This window comes from Macaca thibetana, chromosome 2 (genome assembly GCF_024542745.1).
Source record: "Macaca thibetana thibetana isolate TM-01 chromosome 2, ASM2454274v1, whole genome shotgun sequence".
NCBI lineage: Eukaryota > Metazoa > Chordata > Mammalia > Primates > Cercopithecidae > Macaca > Macaca thibetana.
The window spans coordinates 5,233,032-5,255,908 of NC_065579.1; the positions used below are offsets into that span (position 1 = coordinate 5,233,032).

Genomic DNA, 22,877 nt, shown 5'->3' on the forward strand with positions numbered 1-22,877 from the left:
ACATGTTGGTCGTTAATAAGAGCTCAAAAGAAAACTTAATTGCATTATGAGGTGCAGAGGAAAAGATTGGCAGGTGGAGGCTGCTATTTATAGATACTAGTTGAGGAAACCCTTTCCAAAAGGATGACATAAGATGAGGCCTGAGTGAAGTGAGAAACTGAGTCATTAGCAATAGCATTCCAGTCAGAGGTAACAGCAAGTGCTATGACCCTGAATATGCTTAACGTGCTGAAGAAGAGCAACGTGGTCATTATGGCCAAAGGAAAGAATTGGGAAGTAAATCATGCAAGGCTCTATGATTAGAAGCCACTGGACATTGTAAGCAGAGGAATGGAATTTTTTTCATTTTTATCTTGAAAGGCTCATTCTGGTTGTTGAGTGTAGATGGTAACTAATGGGCAAGGGAGGGCAGAGTTTTCTTTCAGAAAGCCATTTAATAGATAGGGTCTATGGAAGATTGAAGCCTTGGACCAGGGTGGCAGGATGGAAGAGCTGGGAAGTGACCTGATTCTGGATATAATGTGATGATGAAGTCAATAGGAATCGCTAATGGATTGACTAAGACTTATGGAATAAGGAAAGGGGTCAAAGTAGGTGTCAGAATTACAATGGTAAACAAAACGGACAGGGCCCTGACCTCAGGGAGTTTATCTACTGGTGGAATAGGCAGCCAGTAAGCAAATAAATGTGATTACATTTTGTGATGAGTACTGAAAAGGAGACAGCAGTTATATTGCTACAAAATAACAAGGGGTACCTGCTTATAGCAGAGGAGTCAGGGGCAGCCTCTATGAGAAAGGGGTATTTAAGCTAAAGCCTGAAGAATGAGAAGGAACCTGCCATGCAAAGATGCAGGGGTACAGTGATCAGGAGGCTCCAGCAAACATAATAGCCTGGAGGTCTCAGGGCTGAAAAGAAGAAGTCAGGAATTAAAGCCGTCTGCCCAGTCTTAAACCTGTTGTGTTCAACTCTTACCTGCTCTAGCACAATGGTTTTCCGGATGTGATCTGTGGACCCCAGAGTTCCCTGAGACCTTTTGAGGGCTTTCTACAAGGTCAAAACTCTTTTCATGCAAACACTAAGACATTATTTTCACTTTTCCTACACATTCTCTCATGAGTATACAGTGTTTTTCAAAGGCTACAAGGTATATAATGTCACAACAGATTTTTTTTTTTGAGGTGGACAGGGTCTCACTGCACTCTAGCAGTGATGCAATCACACTGGTGCAATCACAGCTCACTGCAGCCTTGAACTCCTGCCTCAGCCACCCAAGGAGCTGGAACTATGGGTACATGTCCGCATGCCTGGCTAATTTTTTTTTTTTTTTTTGGTAGAGGGGGGAGGTCTCCCTACGTTGCCTAGGATGGTCTCGAAATCCTGGCCTTAAGCCATCCTCCCGCCTCGACTTCCCAAAGTGATCACAACGGATTAAATGCAAAGCAAATATGAAAATCCAGCTGCCTTCAGTTAAGCCAGGCATTAAAGAAATGTGGCCAAATGTAAAGCAATGTCACTCTTCTAACTAAATTATTTCTATTTTGTGGAAGAATCATTTTTCATAACATATAATTTGTGTTAACAAGAGAAAGGGTTATTAATGTTATTTTTTAACAAAGTAATAAATATTTTTAATTGTTCAGTATTGAATAACGTAAATATAAATGAAAATAATCCACAAAAACAAAGGTTCTTTGGGTCCTCCGTAATTGCTAAATGTGTAAACATCTTAAGACCACAAATCTGAGAACTGCTACTCTGGTACTAATGTTAAAGCTCTCTCCAATTTTCTACTTTGTCTCCAGATATAAAATACCTTTAACACACAGAACTTTCTGTAACAAACAGTAGAAACAGTTACCAACATTTATTGAGTATTTACTACATTCTAGGCATGTCCTAAGCGTTCCACATATTTTAACTAATTTAATCCTCTCAAACAAACCCATGTATTGGATAATTTTATTACATCCATTTTAGAAGGAAGAGACCCAGGAACAGAGACATGAAAACTTGCCCCAGGCCACACAACTAGTAAGTGATAGAACGGATAACCCAAGCAGTCTTGCTCTTTAGAAAACATCTCTATCCGCCAGCAGTAATTTAATACGTATGAACAAATAAAAGAAGATTTAGTTCGAATGCTATGGAAACCTCCCTTGAAAGGGATGACAGTAGCTCCACCTGTCTGGTGGATCCAGGTCAAGCAGAGTGGTGGCCTGAAATATAATGCGGTAAGAAGCACCAAAGGCAGGCGAGAACCCTGGCCAGGGCGCAGTGAGCATTGAGCCATAGAAACTCAACTCTGCCATGTCCCACAGGCAAGCGTGAATCAGGATGACAGTCAATGCCACAAAATCCAAAGCCGTGTGGGTGCTTTGGGGGCAGGAGCAAGGGCAGGAGTGAAGCTCAGGCTTCTGCACCAACCCAGTGAGACATCAGTCATCTCTAATTGCACCACAGCAATCTGCCCCTCTGATTCTCAGAGGAGGACCACAAGGACCATATTCCATAGAGTCATAACTCCAGGTGAGGCCTTAGTTGAAGCTGGAAAATATTTCCTCTCTTTTTCCCACCCCACTAACTGAAGGTCACTGAACTAGAAGTTTCCAGACAAACAATAGGAAAAGGGCTGGAATGCTTAAGACTTATTTTGATTTATTGAAGAATTCATAGGATCCTTCATAGGAATTTGTAGGACTTCATAGGTGGATCACCTGGTTTAATAGCATCAGGATAGGGAAACACCCACATCAGAATATATTTTGCAATACAAGTTGAGTATCCCTTATCCAAAATGCTTGAGACCAGAAGTGTTTGGGTTTCAACTTTTTGGATTAGAGATGCTCAAATTGTAATATACTTGGTGAACTAAATAATCACACATGGTTTGCAGATTTTAGCTTGAAGAATCTTTTAAGTGACACAAGAATGCCTAAATGCAAATTTGTTATAATCAGGCATAAAGACCAGAATCAACAGAGAATAAAAATCTAATTATATTCTACTGAACATAAATATCATTTATAATAGCCATTTGAAAATGTCACTTAAAGTTTTTCTGCTTAGTAGAATGAGCTACAAGTTTCACTTTCAGTATAAGGCAATTGTGAGATAAAAGGGAAATTTTTGTATATGAGAAGTCAGCCTCATTTGTCACAGACGATAAAACCTCTTTCCTTCTCCCCTGCCCTGAGATGAGTATAACCTCACCAGAGTGTGTATTATGCAAATGAGGTGATGGATAAGAGGAAAGGAAACTCGGAGAAGCCCATTTGGTTTATATTGGAAACAGATAATATAAAATAGACACCTCCCTTGAGAGCTATCTTCAAAGCCCCCTTTATGTCCCTCCCATACCATTCCCATCCCTACCTACAAAGGTAAGCACCATCTTAACAGTCTTACCATCTATTTTTTTCCTAAAAATAAATTGTTTAATTTTGCACATTTCGAACAGTAGGTAGGTGAAGTCAGATTGTATGTGCTCTTCTGCAATGTGCTTTGTACACTGCACTCTCAGCTCCTGAGTTTCATCCATGTAGGTGGGGCTTATTCTTTTTCTCTATTGTGTGGAATTCTACTATTGGCCTCATTCACATTTTCTTTGTTCATTCTCCTTTTGACTGACAGTTCGGTTGTTTCCGGTTTTTTCTCTATATACGGTGCTTCTGTGAACCACCGTGTGCCTGAGTCTCTGTGCTGACTGACAGTTTGGTTGTTTCCGGTTTTTTCTCTATATACAGTGCTTCTGTGAACCACCGTGTGCCTGAGTCTTTGTGCGCATCCCTGAGGGTCGCTTCAGATGTACATCTAGGACCAGAATTGCAGGGTTATGCGGGATGCACGTCTTCAGCTGCTCTGAATCATGCCATTTGCTTAATCAGTTACTGAGAGAAATAAGCTAAAATCTCCCGCAGCGTTGATGGATTTTAAAATTCCTCTTTGCTGTTTCAATAATTCTGGTGTTACAGCTTTAAACTGAGAGATGATTCCCTTCACATTTACTGTAAATTTGTGAATAATTTGTTTGACTTTACTTATATTGCTTTATATTGTCTTATTTTTACATTTTCTGTGAACTTTCTCTTTTCTTGACTACTTTTCTTTTTTTTTGAGACAGTCTCTCTCTTGTCACCCAGGCTGGAGTGCAGTGGTGTGATCTCAGCTCACTGCAACCTTGGCCTCCCAGGTTCAAGCGATTCTCCTGCCTCAACCTCCCAAGTAGCTGAGATGACAGGCACCCGCCACCATGCCCAGATAATTTTTGTATTTTTAGTAGAGACGGGGTGTCACCATGTTGGTCAGACTGGTCTTGAACTCCTGATCTCAGGTTATCTGCCCAACTTGGCCTCCCAAAGTGCTGGGATTAAAGGCATGAGCCACCGTGCCCAGGCTTTTTCTTGACTTCTTTTTGATTTATTGAAATTATGGTGGATTATCAAAATGAGATTCAATCATTTCTCTCCCTGTAAAAGGAATCCCTTTGGTAATAAGACTTTGCATTTCCTTCTATCAAGAGGTGAAAGAAGCTATACCAGCCCTAAGTCTATGCCAGGAGTTAGCAAACTAAATCCCATAAGCCAAATCTGGCCTGCTGTCTGTCTTTTAAAATAAAGATTAATTGTAACACAGCCACATTCATTCATGTACCTATTGGCAATGGATGCTTTCTTGCCAAAACAGCACAGCTGAGTGGTTGCAATTGTATGGCCTGCAAAGCCTGAAATATTTACTATCTGGACCTTTACAGAAAATGTTTGCCAATCTCTGATTTAGGCCTCAAGAGACCTTGTATTCATTCTATTGGACTTGTCCAGTTGATATGTGAACTGAGCAGGCTGGCCTGTTGGAGGATGAGAGGCTACAAGGGAAAGAGATGAGCTGCCCAGATAAGGCCATCTCTGACCAGATCCCAGGAATGAAGCGTGAGTCATTACATGAGTGAGTCTATCCAAGAACAGCTAAATCTAGCCCAAATTAATGGAACAGCCTAGTTAACCTAGTTAACCTACCAGCTGATGAGTAATAATAAATGATTGCTCTTTTAAGACATTAAGTTTTAGAGGAATTTGTTAAGCAGCTGATACAGAAGTTTGCGGCGTTTTTCTTCCTCATTTCATTTTTTATTCTAGCAGTGAGAATTTATACCCTCTGTTATTTTCTATTTTTAATTCTGTTAGTGCTCATTCTAAAAATTCTAGTGTGCATAGTCTAAAGTCAATCATCTTCTCCTTTCTCATAAACAATACGAGAACCTCAGATGACTGACTCTGATCAGCCTCCTCCCAACTTATATACTATTATTGTACAGAATTTTTGTTCTACCTTACAAAACTCCATAAATTAGATATTATTGCTATTAATTATTGTCTTTCACTGTTATGTTGTTTAGATTTACTCATAAATGTATGTATTTCTTTGCTCATTATTTCTTCTTGCACATGAAACTTTTCATGTTTTAGGAAGTTTTTTTGTGAGAATTGGTTATTTCCACATTCTTTCAGTTTTTTTCTGAAAGTATTTTATTTTGCCTTCGTTATTAGAAGATATGTATTACCAAGTATACAATTCTGGATTGATAGTTATTTTCTCTCAATAATTTCACTATACCATTAGACTTTCTCTCTGGCTTTCATTTTTATTTTTTCCTGGGGAACCAGCTGTCATTTTGACATTTGTTCTTTTTAAGAATATTTGTCTATTTCTTCATACACTCAACTTATCTTCAACTTATCTTCTCTCTTTTTTTTTTTTTTTTTTTTTGAGATGGAGTCTCACTCTGTCACCCAGGCTGGAGTGCAGTGGTGTGCTCTCAGTTCACTGCAACCTCTGCCCCCCGGGTTCAATTCTCCTGCCTCAGCTTCCGAGTAGCTGAGACTACAGGCATCCACCACCACACCCGGCTAATTTTTGCATTTTTAGCAGAGATGTGGTTTCACCATATTGGCCAGGCTGGTCTCAAACTCCTGACCTCATGATCTGCCCGCCTCAGCCTCCCAAAGTGCTGAGATTACAGGCCGCACCTGGCCATCTTCTCTCTTTTTCTAATTGTGTTCCACTATACTGTATCTAGTAGTATATTTCTCTTTTTCTTACTTATATTCAGAATTTGTTCAGTTTCCTGAAATAAGAACAGGTTTTTAAAATACATTTGAAATATTTTGGGGCGTTAACACCTTACATATTGACTCAATTCTATTTTCCCTCTTCTCTTCATTTGTAACTCCAGTTAGATATATGTCAACTTTCTCATTCTCTTTTACATTACTTACTCCCACTGTCACATACATTTTATTACTTTTTCTCTCTGAGAAGCATGTTGAATAAATTTTTCTGTCTTCCAGTTTACTGATCCTTTCCTCATTTATATAAAGTCGCTATAACATACATTAGTTTTTTAAAAATTGAAATAGAATTCATGTACCGTAAAATTTATCCTTTAAAAAAGATGTACAATTCAGTGTTTTTAGTAGATTCACAAAGTTGTACATAATCATCAATGTCTAATTCCAGAACATTTTTATCATGCCAAAAAGAAACCTCACACCCATTAACAGTGGCTTTCTTTTCCTCCTCTCTCCAGACCCTGGCAATCATTAACCAGGTTTGTCTCTATGGATTTGCCTGTTCTGGGCATTTCATATAAGTGGGATCATACAATATGAGGCCTTTTGTGTCTGGCTTATTTCACATAGCATAATGTCTTCAAGATTTATCCACGTTGTAAGTGTGTATCAGTATTTCATTTTTTTATTGCTGGATAACATTCTGTTATAGAGGTAATATTTTATTTATGCATTCATCAGTTGAAAGACAGTGGATTGTTTCTACTCCTAACTATTATGAGTAATGCTGTTATGAACATTCATGTGAAGTGTTTGTGTGGACTATGTTTTCAGTTCTCTTCCAGGAGTGGGAATGATGGGTCATATGGTAACTCCATGCTTAACATTTTGAGGAACTGTCTGATTGTTTTCCATGGCGGCTCCACCATTTTACATTTCTACCAGCGTTGTATGAGGATTCCAATATCTCCATATCCTTACAAACACTTGTTATTTTCTGCTTAGAGAAACAATTTATATCCATCCTACCAGTCATAAAGTGGTATCTTACTGTGGTTTTGATTTGTATTTTCCTAATAACTAATAATGTGAACATCTTATTTTGTGTTTATTGGCTATTTGTATAACTTATTTGGAGAAATGTCTGTATAAGTGTTTTGCCCATTTTTAAGCTGGATTCTTTTGTCTTTTTGTTGTTGTAAGATTTCCTTATATATTCTGAATACTAAATCTTTATTATATATTTAATTTGCAAATATATAATCATACATATTTTCTCCCATTATGTAGGTTGTCTTGTGTTCTTTACCTACATTTTCAAATTTTGATTAAGTCTAAATATTATTTTGTTGTTGATTGTGCTTTTAGTGTCATAGCTAAATCATTGTCAAATGCAAAGTCATATGATTTATTCCTAAATTTTCTTCAAAGACTTATATTTTCTGCTCTTACATTTAGGTCTCTGATTCATTTTGAATCCGTTTTTATATATGGTGTGAGGTAAGTGTCTAACTCATTCTTTTGCATGTGACTATCCAGTTGACCCAACACCATTTGTTAAAGAGGCACAAAACCTTTTTAAATTTAATGACATTTAGTTTTTCTATTTTTTCTTTGGTTAGTTGTACCATAGGTGTCTTACTTAAGAAACCATTACCTAATCCAAGATCACAGAAATTTATACCTATTTATAACACAGATGTTAAATTTAAATAGCAATATTTTATTCCTACATGTTCATTTGATTTTTTCCTAAATCTGCCTGACCAATCTTACAGTCTCTTATTCCTTAGCCAAATTTTCTTTTCCTACTTATTTTTTTATGCATAGCAAACATATTATTCTATGTCAGTCTAATAATTCTAATATTTGAAATCTCCAATATCTGATTCAATTGTCTGTTATTTCTTGCTGGCTTTGGTTTGCCTTATTTCCAATGAGGGCCTTATGGTTTTGACTGCAAGTTTGAAATTTTATCTGTGGGAATCTTAACTTAAAGATGAATTCCCATAGAAAGATTTTTAAATACTCTTTTCCAAAAGCACAGGATTGTAAGAAAAAACTAGGTGCACTTTATTTTTATAATTTGGCAGGTGAGGGAAGGTGTTCAGGGTCATTTTTCTAGTGTTCTAGTCTGTCATTTTTCTGGAAATGAGTCCTATAATTAACTTCTACTTAATATTATAGTTACATATATATAATACACACATATATGTATGTATATGTTATTAGACTCTCAGCTGCTCTAAAGAATATCTGATTTTATTTCTTTCTTTCACAGCACCTAGTATTATGCAATGCCTAAATAAATGCTTTTTAAATGTTCAATTAATAAATTAATAAATTAATTTGTGCATATAAATTTAATGTTAATTAATTGAAATTCTTAGCTGATGAGCTGAAAACATCTGAAGGCCTTGGGGTGTAATAAGAATTTATATGTTATATGTTAGCCAAACACAGCTATAGACACAGGTACATTTTACATAATTTACTACATGTAAATTATAGTGTGATTATTTAAAGATAAATTATTACAAATGTATATTCTGCTAAATTCATAAAAATGTGTGGTCCTCACAATTCTCCAAGACACCAAATAATAAAACTGCAAGTATTATCACATCTGCATAATTTTTTTTTTTGTTTTGAGATGGAGTCTTGCTCTGTCTCCCAGGCTGGAGTGCAGTGGCATGATCTCGGCTCAATGCAACCTCTTCCTCCCAGGTTCAGATGTTTCTTCTGTCTCAGCCTCCCGAGTAGCTGGGACTACAGGCGTGTACCACCACACCCAGCTAATTTTGTATTTTTAATAGAGACAGGTTTTCACCATGTTGGCCAGGATGGTCTCCGTCTCCTGACCTCATGATCCACCCGCCTCAGTAATTACAGGCATGAGCCACTGCATCCAGCCAGATCTGTGTAATGTTACACAGGTTGTAAACAGGTTGTACTCAAAAAGTTGAAACTACTAACATTAACATAGCATGTCTGGATCATTGTTATGGGTGAATTTTAGTAGTCGGTAGATTTCTTGAAGAAATTTAAATCTAAATCTCCTTCCTGGAAACGTACCTCATAGTTAAATAAGTGACTTGTCTATACTATTCTCTTTAGGAAATAATCCTTCTTAATGTTGTGACATGGGCTAGGGTGTTTGCTCTCCAAAGCAGCTGCTGCACTCAGTACCATTTTTCAAGGCATTGCTTCTTTCTCTCTCAGTCAGTATCACACATAACTAAGACTTCATTGAAATGGTCACAGCATAATGTGCCTAAGAATTGTTTTTGCCTTGTCATTTCATATGTCTTTCCCCCAAAAGATTTATTTAATCATTTGAAAGAACAATTAGTCAATAGAGTAGGGAAGTATTTAACTTTCAGAATATTCATATAAGTGAATCAAATGCAATAAAAGATGTGAAATAACTATAAAGACAGTAAACCACTGTAAAAACAAATAGAATTATTTTCATTATCAAGGCATTAATATTGAAATTGATAATGTTTAATAATATGATAAACACTTGGCTATGCTTTTCTTTTTGGGGACAGTTATAAAAGCTAAGAAAGTAATTATGGATATTTTTATATAATCATTGCAGTATTTCTAATTAATGCCCCCTTTTTCCATACATGGAGGATGAATTCAGAGAAGTAAGATCTTATTTTGTTTTTAACCCTCAGGATAATAGGAAGTTTATATGCCATTGAAGAGGCAGAGAGGAGCTGCAGCATGTATTCACAACTCAGAACTCGTCCTGTGAAGGAGGAAAACGATGCCCCTTAGACCGAAGAATTAAGAGATGACTTACATTTGAAAAACCACCCACAGCTGCACGTTGATGTGTAAGTTGCACTCAGTGCCTTTTGGATGTGACGTGGGAAAAAATCCCCATTGTCCACATTGGCCTCTACAGAAGTTTTGTTGAAAACTCTCCCCAAGGAATCCTTCTGCATTTTGTCTTTGTGCTTGTGCTTAGTGGTGGTAAATGGATTAACACAGCAGTCTCTGATAGTATGATAGATGGAGTCGGAAGAGCAATTTTCTAAACACCCTTTCCTTACTTGATGGATGTCTCCATTGCTATCTCTTCCCTCGGGGCTCTTTGTGTGCAAAATCTCTCTTCTGAAAAGAGTTTTCATTGCATGCTATTAGTAGTGAGTGAATTTATGGCGTCCTCTCGTGCAAGCAGCCTTTCTGCCATTCTGTAGGTATTATAGAATCTGCTCTAGCACTATATGCAAAATGACAACCTAGTTTTTTGATCAAAAGGTTCCACTGGGTTAACATTTTCAAGTATGAAACAGAATTTAGCTCCAAAAAACACTGATTTTCTTCTCACCACACTGAAGTGCAGCTGAAACTTACTGTCCAGCTAGAGCAGCATTAACCTTCTTAGACATTTAGCTAATCCTGTGGTACTCCTCTGCTGTCATTAGCACCTCCATCAATAATCTTACTTGGTTCCATCATAAACCTCAGCTGGGGCCAGAGGATACATCTTGATTACACTAATCAGCATGTATTTCTCCTCCATGACCCCTCCCATTTGAACCCTGAAGCATGTGGGTCCCTGTGATGAATGGGAAAAAAGTTGCCAAGACCAATGAACAAAGACACCAAATTTGGGAAGGAAGGGTTTTTGGTAAACAGCAAGGATGTAGGTGTGAGGTGTAGAATTTAAAAATTGTTACTATACATCTGAACCAAATCTTTTTTCTTACTTTTTCCCATCTTCTTCGTAAAAGAGCAATCTCTGGTAACAGAGAGTTGAGAAGTGGATTATGTGCTCCAATAATTGGAACTTAAAATGGTGAACAGGGGGCAAACTCCCTCTTGAAATTAGGGAATTAGAACCAGCTTCCAGCTGAAGATTTTTGAGAACAATTTCTTTTCTGGCAATAGTCTTTGTACCACCTGGCCAAGCAGAGAGCAGTGAGGTGACAGGGTAATGAACATGGATAGGAGAGACCTGAGGACAGCTCCCTCCTGAATCTTCCTGCTACCCCACAAGTGGTGAGGAAGAGATGCAAAATTTTATCCCCATAAATAGAATGTGAAATATTTCTGCACGTGAGAGCCACCACCTGCTAAAAAGTTCTTTAAAATAAGTGAGAAAACTTACATTGAAAGAGGTGTAATATTTCAGTCACCAGCTGGAAAATGTGGAGCTGAAACCTTATAAGTGTCACCCCTGCCACAGAGACAAGGAAGAGGACCACATTTTTTCCTTGCCAGAAGAGTCACCATGCATAACCCAGGGGTACAAGACAGACTATCTATTATTATTAGCAGCAGCAGACACTATATAGATACTGTCAGGGACCCCTGGCTCACCTTCACCCCTCCTGCCCATCCTTGAGATATAAATCTCCCCTAAATTAAAACACCATTCCCTGAAGATGGAGAAGACAGTAGAATCTTGAATTGACAATATTTTAACCTATACTGACTTGGAAAATTACTAGGGTGGACTGAATAAAATACCCACTTTTTGGCAGGCTGTACGATGCAAAGCCAGATCACATTGAGTTATATGAGTAAAGTTTACCTGCGTCCTCAAGATTGTAGTAACTGTGAAAGTTAAGATGCTAAAATTTATTTATTTATTTATTTATTTTTTGGTTTATGAAGAGTACAATAGGATACCAAGATCAAGTAAAATAGTTTTTCTTTTTAGGAAAAATGTGAATATTCAATATGGGGATTGGAGGAACGGGCAAGAGAATTATAAGAAAGTTTCTTAAAATGCTTACCATTTTTAGAGAAATATTAATAGTAGATTTTGGGGTGGGGGGAAAGAAAACCTTGCATTAAAGCCAAAAGGAACAGAATCTGAAACTTTTTATCTGTGAAAATGTTATATTCTGGAAGATTGTTAAGAAAAGCAAATTCCCATAAATTCCAGGACAATTTTAATACAAATTAAGCCTAGATTCCTGTGGAAGAAAACAACTACTGGCTTTGGAACGAAGAAGAAAGAAAAATGAACTAGCAGTGGACTGTGGATATTTGAAACGCCCAAGTCTACAATTTGCCTCGTTTATACTTTTTTTTTTTTTTTTTTTTTTTTTTTTTTTTGAGACAAGTCTTGCTCTGTTGCCTAGGCTGGAGTGCTGCAATGGCGAGATCTCGGCTCACTGCAAGCTCCGCCTCCCAGGCTCAAGGGATTCTCCTTGCTTCAGCCTCCTGAGTAGCTAGGACTACAGGCGTGCACCACCACACCCAGCTAATATTTTGTGTTTTTAGTAGAGACAGGGTTTCACCATATTGGCCAGTCTGGTCTTGAACTCCTGACCTCAAGTGATCCACCCACCTCGGCCTCCCAAATTGTTGGGATTATAGGTGTGAGCCACCACGCCCGGCTATTTGTACCTTTTTAAAGTAAAACTGTCCCACCACAGATTGCATGCTTCAGATGACTCATTAACAATGCAAGAAAAATGGCAGAAATATGTTCTATGAACCCAGGCAAAGGATATTTCCCAGGTGGAAATTATCGTTGCAAGATAAAGAATCATCAACAGCAAAGCAAAAGTGGGTTTAGATACTTCTCAGGTTCACGTTTTAGTGACTATCATCATTTCACCTTTGGCGACCAGAACAAGTTACGCTGTAAGCATATTTTCAGTGGACTATAAATGATGGAATAATAATTATTTGAAAATAATTTCAGCTTTGGCTTTAATAACCAGAGACTGTATTTCTCAACATATTAGATTAGAAGAGAAATCGGATTTTAACAGCTTGTCTTTTTAAAAAATCCTAATTCCAAAATGGAATGCAGCTGGTTATTTTTTATTATTGTCTTGAATATTCTCCTTTCATTCATGTATTTCAATATCTTTTGTTTTTTTGAAAACTAAGGAATGGACTAAGATAAACTTAACCCAAAAACGTTACCTTAAATGAACTTTAGTTCCGACCTTTCTAGCCAGTTAACTCCATCTAATACTAAAAAGTGACATTTACAAAATACTATAAGGAAATTTCAATCTCCAATGCTTCCCCTTCATTAGAAGGCAAGACCCAGTTCCTTGGGTAATATTTTTTGTGGCAAACTCAAACTTGCTCTTTGGGCAAAAGATTAAAAGCCTTTGTCTCAGGCACATAGAAACATTTTCAGCCATTGTGTGGAAACCATTGCAAAGTACCACAGAAATCCTTCACACCTTAGTACTCTGAATAGCACACTCCACATCAAAGTCTGCTAGAAATCCAAGGCAGCTTGGTGAAAAACAATAATACTAAATTATCTTAATCACCATCTCTTTCAGATATATTTCATGAGTGTGTGAAAAATTAAAATCACAAAGAATTTTTCAAAGAAGAAACATCTTTGTCATTTATGTTTGTTTTCAAGGCCTTAACATATGGCAAGGGTGCTAAATCAGTCCTTTATTATTGTAATCAGTAATAACCAAAGGAAAATGAGGTCCAAAGAAAACTCAAAACAGAATGAATCATTGGTAAATGAAAAGGCTTTCAGAGGTAACCTGACATCTTGGCAGATGGAGCAGCTTCAGCTTTACTTCCTGTCCCTTCTTTCTTCTATCCTAATCTCTGCCTTCACCTCCTCTTACTGGAACAAATAAAGCTCCTCTTAACTGAATTTCCTGTCTCTATGCTTTCTTCCTTCTAACCCATTTTATACCTCATTAGTTTTCCCAAAACATATTTTTATCATTTTATTTTAAAAACTATTAATTTATACATTTTTAAAAACTTTTGGGGTTCTTCATGGAACTCTCTCCTGCTAAACCTCATTTTAAACTGTGGCTGAGAGCGGTGAGTTTAAAGGGCTATAACTACAGTCAGCTGCTCCTCTCATCAAGCACTTGAAATGGCCTCCTGTTTTACATCGTATCTGGTACTGAATTCTCCCTCTCATTCAAGTCTCTCTGCATGCTCTTGCTTACCCCCTACTTCCAAGTTTGTTCTCTAGATCTCAATTCCTATCTTTGATAGTAACTTTATTTCACATGATCTCAACACCCATTTCTGACATTCCTACTTTCCAACACTGTAACCGCCATCTAAACTTCTCCAAACACGATCAATAATAATCAGTAGATATATTCTGTTCATTAGCATTACAGAGTAACTTGAATTCAAATGGTCTGCAATTCCATCATCTTTCTGAGTTTCAAGTGACAGCAAATAACGTCTAAAAATCTACATGTTGGGCTGGGTGCAGTGGCTTATGCCTGTAATCCCAGCACTTTGTGGGGCCGAGGCAGGCGAACCACTTGAGGTCAGGAATTTGAGACCAATCTAGCCAACATGGTGAAACCCCATCTCTACTAAAAATACAAAAATCAACTGGGCATGGTGGCCGGTGCCTGTAGTCCCAGCTACTCCAGAGGCTGAAGCAGGAGAATTGCTTGAACCCAGGAGATGGAGGTTGCAGTGAGCTGAGATCATGCCACTGCACTCTAGCCTGGGTGACAGAGCGATACTCTGTCTCAAAAAATATATATATATATATATACATGTTTCCCTTCTTTTTTCCAGCTTTTATTTGAGAATCAGAGGTACATGTGCAGGTTTGTTACAAAGGTATTGTATGATGCTGTGGTTTGGAGTATGACTGAACACATCACCCAGGTAGTGAACATAGTACCCAATGGGTAGTTTTTCAACCCTGATCCTTCTCCTTCCCTCTCTCCCGCTTCTGGTGGTCCCAGTGTCTATTGTTCCCCTCTTTATGTTCATGGATTCTCAATGTTCAGCTTCCACATGTAAGTAAGAACATGTGGTATTTGATTTTCTTTTTCTGTGTTAATTCACTTAAGATGCTGGTCTCCAGCTGCATCCATGTAACTGCAAAGAACATGATTTTGCCCTTTTTATGGCTGCATCGTGTTTTACGGTATATATGTACCACGTTTTCTTTATGCGGTTTATAACAGGGTTGATTCCATATGTTTGCGATTGTGAATAATGCTGCAGTGAACACGCAGGTGCATGTGTCCTCTTGGTAGAATGAATTATTTTCCTTTGTGTTTCTCTTATTTTCAATTGAAACAACATAAACTCACTATAATGATATTAAAATTAAGACCTCATGTTCTCTTTGCTTAGATTCCAGGCAAATAATTTCTCAGCAAAATTGAAACTGTTAACTAGAAATATGTTGCATCTGTTGCCCTTTCCGTTCCACAACAGAGAATCAATGTATTTGGAAACTCTGTGAGAACTAACTGATTAATGTAATAAAGTTTATTTCAATTCAACAAACATTCAGTATTTACTACATGAAAAAGACTATGCTGGCCAAGTTGGAGAATACACAGATGGCTAAGACACAGCTTCTGTCCTTCAAGAATATAAAATCAAATGGGAAAGAGACACAAACATAAATATTGTTAATATATAAGTTAGAGGACAAAAGAGATTTGTTTTGACTGAACTGAGCACTGAAGGATTCTTGGAGAAAGCAGGATTTTAGTTGGCCTTAAAAGATTTACAGGATTTTATAAGGCAAGGAAAATCTGGCAGAGGTCAATCAGAGTTCATTCCTCAGCATCATGATACAGCATAATTATTAGGTTGGTGCAAAAGTAATTATAGTTTTTGCTATTAAAAGTAATGAAAAAACTCACAATTACTTTTACACCAACCTAATATTTGTTTAAGTGCTTTTCTCCTCCAACTGAATATTAGTTCCTCCAGGAGTTCCTGCCTTCACGATCTTTGCGTTCCCAGAGTCTACCAAGGGCCTAGTTACTGGAATTTCTAAGTAAATACTTGCCGAATTAATTAATAGATAGCTATTAGGCTCCTAAAAATTGTTAATGCCTCTCAAATCTGTACCTAGCAGTTGCTTAATGAAGTTTCACTAAGGCTATACCAAAAAACACATTCAAAAGACTAAAAATGCAAAAACTCCTCTCACTCATATCTGTTATCTCTGTAAGACTGGATCATTCCCACATTGTCCTCCGTGATGGGTCTGTTGATGCAAAAAGTCAAACCGTAAAATATTTTTAGAGATTTATTCTGAGCCAAATATGAGTGACCATGGCCCATGACACAGCCCTGAGGAGGTTCTGAGAACATGTGCCCAAGGTGGTTGGGGTACAGCTTGGTTTTGTATATTTTAGGGAGGCATGAGACATCAATCAAATACATGTAAGAAATACATTACTTTGGTTCAGAAAGGCGGGACAACTCAAAGCAGGGACTTCCAGGCTGTAGATAAATTTAAACATTTTCTGGTTGACAATTGGTTGAGTTTATCTGAAGACCTGGGATCAATGGAAAATGTTCAGGTTAAGATAAAAATTATGGAGACCAAGTTTTATTGTGCAGAGGAAGCTCTCAGGTAGCAGACTTCAGAGAGAGAGAGAGAGAGCAAGCAGGTTGTAAAATGTTTTTTATCAGACCTAAAAGGGTGCCTGACTCGTAGTTGATGATCTTCTGGATCTGGGAAGGAAGGAAGGAAAACAAGGAGAAAAGGGATTCTCTATAGAATATGGATTTTTCCAACAAGAGACGGCTTTGCAGGGTCATTTCAAGATAGGGTGGAGAAACATGTTTTGGGGTAAAATATTTTGATTTTTTTCCTCGTTATGCCAGAGTCAGATTGGAAATTAAGCCACTATTTTTAGGGTTAAATAAAACCCATCTGATGAGAATTTTTGGTTTGTAGAGCATGACTCCCCAGACCCCTTAGATAGGAATTTGGGCAAGTTAAAAAAATCAGAGCTTAGTCCTCAGTGTGTATGAAAAGCACTGTACTGGCACTAACAGCATAAAACTGAGGCCAACCAGCACTCTGTGAGAACTGGACAATCTCTCTTTCAGGCCTTGAGTGTTCTGTGCAGTTGAAGAATCTCATTCCTGCCGGTTGAGGGGTCGTGTGAGGAAATGAGAAGTGCTGAATGAACTGGTGTCCCCTTAGGAATCAGTGAGCGGTTACGGTCACATTTGTGAGGTTAGCGTAGTATTTGTGATTCTCTTACAGCCTTAAATGAAGAAACAACCAAATCTTACGTCATAACCACCTGTACCTATAGGCTTCCCCAAGAGAAAATTAGATAAGATGAGGAACAAAATACTGCTTTCTAAATAGATATGTAAGAACTCAGTCACTTCCCATTCAGGGTCTTCTTGTAAGCTGTACCTGATGGAACACATGGTCTAATGTTGAGAAAAGAATGGTTCTACTTCTCCATCTTTACTCTAAGTTCTAGGATCAAGGTGCATTTTCAGTAAGAGATATATGCCAAACAAGCCCGGACATAATTTACCATTCAGTTGCATATTTCAGGGGGATAGAAAAGAAGAAAGAAATCTGGTTAGGCCTGTGTCAAAGAGCAAACCCTGTCTACATCTGCAAAAGGAAAACAAAGAGACTGTAATAGTCAGAGCTGCTCATCTTTAAGGAATGTTGGTAAATGTACCCCAATGAATGTTCTAGATTCTGACCAATGTATCGACTCTTCCTCCTTCAAGAGACTGAATAAATGCATGGGTGTGGTAACAAGAGACCAATGTGTCCATTCTTTGTATAGTACCTATCACATCCATGTGCTTTAAAGCATTTTTTTTTCTTTTCTTTTTTTTTCTTTTGAGACAGTGTCTCACTCTGTCGCTCAGGCTGGAGTGCAATGGCACGATCTCAGCTCACTGCAACCTCTACCTCCCAGGTTCAAGCAACTCTCCTGCCTCAGCCTCCCAAGTAGCTGGGATTACAGGCATGTGCCACCATGCCCAGCTTATTTTTTATTATTTTTAGTAGAGACGGGGCTTTGCCATGTTGGCTAGGCTAGTCTCAAACTCCTGACCTCAGGTGATCCACACGCCTCAGCCTCCCAGAGTGCTGGGATTATGGGTGTGAGCCACCGTGCCCAGCCCGAAAGCATTTTCAATTACACTTGTCTACCAAATATCCATTTAGCAGTAGATTTTTATTCATTCAGCATATATTTATTGAGTGTTTTTATTTACTAGGTGCTCCAGTAGACACTAGAGGTGCAATGGTGAATGAGATAATCATGATTCCTGCCTTAATAGCCTTTGTAGTTTAATCAGGAATGAAGAGAAACAAACAGGCAATTTTAACACAATATAAAAGTGCTGTGATAAAGAAAGTACAGGTGGTACAGGAAAAAAACAATAGGGGTAACTAGTTTAGAATCGACGGCATTGAGGTTGGCCAGGAAAAGTTCACAGTGGAAATAATAGGCAAGTTGAGACCTGAAGAACTTAGTTAGGTGTAAAGCACATCAATTAGTTGTGTTAGTTGGTTTTTGCCTGATCATCATTCTTTCCTCCAACTTCTGGTATCAACACCTCGATTTCCCTTTGGGCAACTACCCTTTCCCAACTTTCTATCCATGAGGGTTGGCTAAGGCGGGCATCAACCCTATACTCTAGGAGTCAGAACACTGTTCAGGTCAGTCAACTAGAGCATTTCATTCCTACGGTCCTCATGATTGGTTCAGTTATGTGCATGTTACCTAAGGTAGGCCAGTAAGACTGATTCCAAGGGCATGTGTTAAAACTATGAGACCAGAGGCCCTCTGATGCCCCGAAATTTCTTACCTAATAGAATGTAAAGCCAGAGCTGTGCAAAGATAGGTAGCAGATCATGTTGGTGTCTGAGGTATAAAGCAGGAAAAGGGGTGGGGGAACATGCATAATGCCTCCATCTATATTCTTCTATCAGGAAAGCAAAATCTTTCTCAGAAGCCCCACTGAACACTTTCCTTCGTCTTGCTGCTGAGAACTGGGTCACAAAGTCAACTCTACTTGCAAGAGATGTTGAGAAAATAGGATTTTCAGAGTTGGCCTAGACCAATCATGGTCTACAGCCTAGTGCTGGGCACAGTGCTGTTCTCTCAATAATAATAATAATAACCAAAAAGAAACAAAAAACTCAGGTTCTATTAGTGAGGAAAAATAGGAAAATGGGTATTGAGAGGAACTAGCTGTGGTAACCACAGCATATGAAGATATTAATATTTAAGATTCTTGCTCTTGTATTAATTCTCTAGGGCTGCCATAAGAGAATACCACAGATTGGGTGACTTAACAGGATAAATTTATTTTCTTGCAATTCTGGAACCTACAAGTTCAAGATCAAGATGATGGCAGGCTTGGTTTCTTTTGAGAGCTCTCTCCTTGGCTTGCGGATGGCTGCCTTCTTGCTGTGTGTTCACACGGTCTTTCCTCTGTGGGCATGCTTCACCGATATCTCTGAGAGTCCAATTTCCTCTCCTTCTAAAGACACCATTCAGGTTGGATTAGGGCCCACTCTAAGGCTTCATTTTAACCTAATCACCTCTTTAAAGGCCTATCTCCAAATATAGTCACATTCTGACATACTAGGGGTTAAGATTTCAACATATAAATTTGATAGGGGGGTGGGACACAATTTGGCCCACAAAAATTTATAACATTAATTTGGTCCCAGGAAGTTCATACAATGTATTCATTTTAGCAGTAGCAGTAAAACTCTTTCTCTCTTACTACATCTTTAAAAAATTAAGAATTATCATTTTACAAATCTCTTTAAATTTATCAAAGGAAAAGATATTGATTGTTGTAGTGATTTACATTCCTTTGTACCAGCAAATGTAAGCGCTTTTCAGGTATATTTTTCTCACATTAATTTCATCTTTTATTATACCAGACACCTCTCAGCTTATCTTGGTTCCAGCCACAGCTCAGGCAGAGGACTCCCTTGGCGCTCAGTGTCTTCTGTCCTCCTGCCCCCAGGGTCTCTCCAACACGGTGGAGCAGAATGTCAGTGGGATTTCACTCTGCAAATAGCTCAGAAGTGCTAGAGAGGTGGTAGTCCCGGAAAACTTTCAACCAGTGGGGTGTGGAAGACAAAGAGCAGATTCTTTCCTCCAACAGTCCTTGGGTGGCCAATTCTGAGCATTCCCTGCACTCTTGAGCACATCCCAGTGGGACCGAACCTCAGTTGGTGGGCAACTCAATCACACACCTTTGTATGGACTTTCTCTTCTCCTCTATTTCAATTTGCTCAGTTCCTCACTTCTGCCTACCTGGGTTCATCCCCTCACTCCCTTTCCCAAATAGATTGCTCACACACAAGTCCTATTCCAGCCTCTTCTTTCAGAAGCTACAGCATCTGCAAGCTGGTCTTTGGTTATGCCTTTTTGGTTTTGTTGTTTTTCTCAAAAACATTATTTGCCATGAATGTTTTATGTATCAAGGACATTAACCTTTGGAGAAAATGTCAACAGAGTTATGAAGGGAGTATATCCCTTGGATTCTATGCCATGCCGAGCTATATTTGAGGTCAAAATTCTTGTACTTGCCTTAATATTTGAGAAATGCAATGTTTAAGAGTATCTATTTTGCAGTTGATTTTAACCAAAAGGCTGAGAAGTGATAGAAGTGTCCATTTTATATTGTTGTTTCTGTCATAGTTTCTAATTTAGAAATCATTTTTATATTTCCATAAAATTCTACCTGATATAAGATAGTTTCCTCTTCAGGGCTATTTGTTTTAGCTTTAGAACTAGAGCACCCTTTTGAACTTTCTTGAGAATAAATAAAATCATTTTTTAGTATGTCTGTTTCTTTCACTCCAGCGGTTTTTGGTGAAGAGCAACTCTCATTCTTCTGCGTGGTCCGTTTCCCTTGAATCACGCTTCAGTTTTGCTTCTTTGCTTTTACTGGTTGTTCCTCCTTAAAGAAAGTCTGTGCTTTCCAGAAGTAGCTTCTGTTTCAGGAAGGGTAGAGGTGCACTCTGTCAAATCACTGGGGTTTTGCCTAAACCTTTTTTATAGGAGCTTTCAGGTTAAAATCAGTTCTGAGATTTTTGAAGACATCGTCTGACGTGACTATCCGTCAAGTCTTGAGGTGGAACTGCTAAGCCATTTTATACCTGATTTTAACCGAGCTGGCCAAAAACAGTGAGTTAAGATGAGAAACAGTCATATATAAGGAGAGAAGAAGGGGAAATAGGAGAGTGAGGCTTGGAGAATTTCCCAACTGACCACTACCCAGCTATAGAGACATGGAATATGATTCATGGTCTGAGGCTTAAAAACTGGAAGTAGGACTGGATGCAGAGGCAATGATGAGCACTTTAGATGAATTTAGTACCCCTACTTGTAAAGTCAAGGGAAGAATAAGCTTATTTTACCCTTTCCAATTATCTTTGTTTAAAACTTTGTCTAGTAAATTTCATTTGAGGATAATTGGCAAACATCTGGTGTTCTACAGCTATTTCCCTCCCCAAGATATAGATTATTCTCATTTGGGTGAGCATCAGTGGCATTCCCTCTCCTTTCTGAGGAGGATTTCAGTAAGTAGGAAATCACAGTCGAATTAAGTGCTGTTTCTTACACGGGTGATGTAGTTTGCTCATCTACAGCTACAGTAGTAGTCAGTTCATTTTTCCATTTTAGCTGCCACTGGTCATGATAGTCAAGACAGTGACTCTGCAGATGTTTCAAATAGTTTTAAGAACATAACAAGGAGGTAATCAGTCTTTTATTCAATTTGTCATTTCATTTTTCTAATTGTAACTGTCCTCCTGATAAACACCTTGAAGTTAGTGTTTTGAGCTGAGGCAGGAGATACTGAATTATAGATCCCAGAGTTACCTGAAAAAGATCATCTAAAATCAATACGAATATTCATACAAAAAGTCCAACTGAAGAATTGATTTGAAGAATCTAAGCAAAGAGGCAGCTTTGAGGCAAGAAGTAAGAAGAAATATGAATGAGATAATTTAGAATACCTGGTAGAGACTATACCTCGAGAGGTTCCCAGAGACTCAGAACTATAGTTCCAAATTCTAGTTGCAGAGTATTCAGGGCCTTATACATGAGAGAATCCGGAAATATTAACAGTACTGTATTAGTCCATTCTTACACTGCTATAAAGAATACTACCTGAGACTAGGTAATTATAAAAGAAAGAGGTTTAATTGACTCCCAGTTTTGCAGGCTTAGCAGGAAGCATAGCTAGGAGGCCTCAGGAAACTTACAATCATGGAGAAAGGTGAAAAGGAAGCAAACGCCTTCTTCACAAGGCAGCAGGAGGGAGTGAGTGCCAACAGGGGAAATGCCAGACACTTACAAAACCATCAGATCTCATGAGAACTCACTATCATGAGAGTAGCATGGGGGAAACTGCCCTCATGATCCAATCACCTCCCTCCCTTGACACGTGTGGACTACAGGTCCCTTCCTCAACGCGTGGGGATTACAATTCGATATGAGATTTGGGTGGGAACACAGAGCCAAAGCATATTAAGCACCAATTCCATTCAGACATTTCCCTCACTTCATAATTCCTTCCTTTCCTCTTCACAAAAGTTTTCATCATGAAACATAATTCAAAGTGCAATAAATTACATATTTATCTACATTAATACATATATATATAAAGAAGAGATCAGAACTATTAGATATTATTGTTACCTGAAATGAACTACTTAATAAATTTAATTAAACAAAGTGTTTGTTTTAATTTGTGGGTAACAAAAACAAAAAGGATGATATAACCATTGTTGTTTGGATGGGATATGAATTTGTCTGTTGTGACTTTTCCCTTGTGATTATGTTGAAAAAACATTGTGGGAATCTTATGTGAACCATTTAGCTAGCAACATAATGAAAAATATCATTCTTTTTAATATGAAGTATTCTATCAATTCCTGAAATCTCCCAAATCATCATCTCATTATACATCACCTGTTGGTAGTGGGACTCATGAGTGGCTTAGAATGAGATCTTACCTTTGTTTCTGCAAAGTACTGCGGGGCATTATAAGCTTACACTAGCTTTTGACCTAATTTCTTGGCTCGGAAGT

At 38.1% G+C, this 22,877-nt stretch overlaps 2 long non-coding RNA genes across 2 annotated transcripts in view; one reads left to right on the plus strand and one right to left on the minus strand.

Annotated features, from left to right (window-relative positions):
• LOC126948020 (uncharacterized) overlaps positions 1–22,877 on the minus strand; it is a 96,558-nt gene that overhangs the window by 45,152 nt on the left and 28,529 nt on the right. The gene's annotated exons all lie outside the window — the stretch shown is intronic.
• LOC126948021 (uncharacterized) overlaps positions 1–22,877 on the plus strand; it is a 46,074-nt gene that overhangs the window by 5,300 nt on the left and 17,897 nt on the right. Inside the window, exons 2-3 of the long non-coding RNA XR_007723315.1 lie at positions 7,527–7,568; positions 9,755–9,916. This is a non-coding gene — a long non-coding RNA (uncharacterized LOC126948021). The remainder of the gene's footprint in view (positions 1–7,526; positions 7,569–9,754; positions 9,917–22,877) is intronic.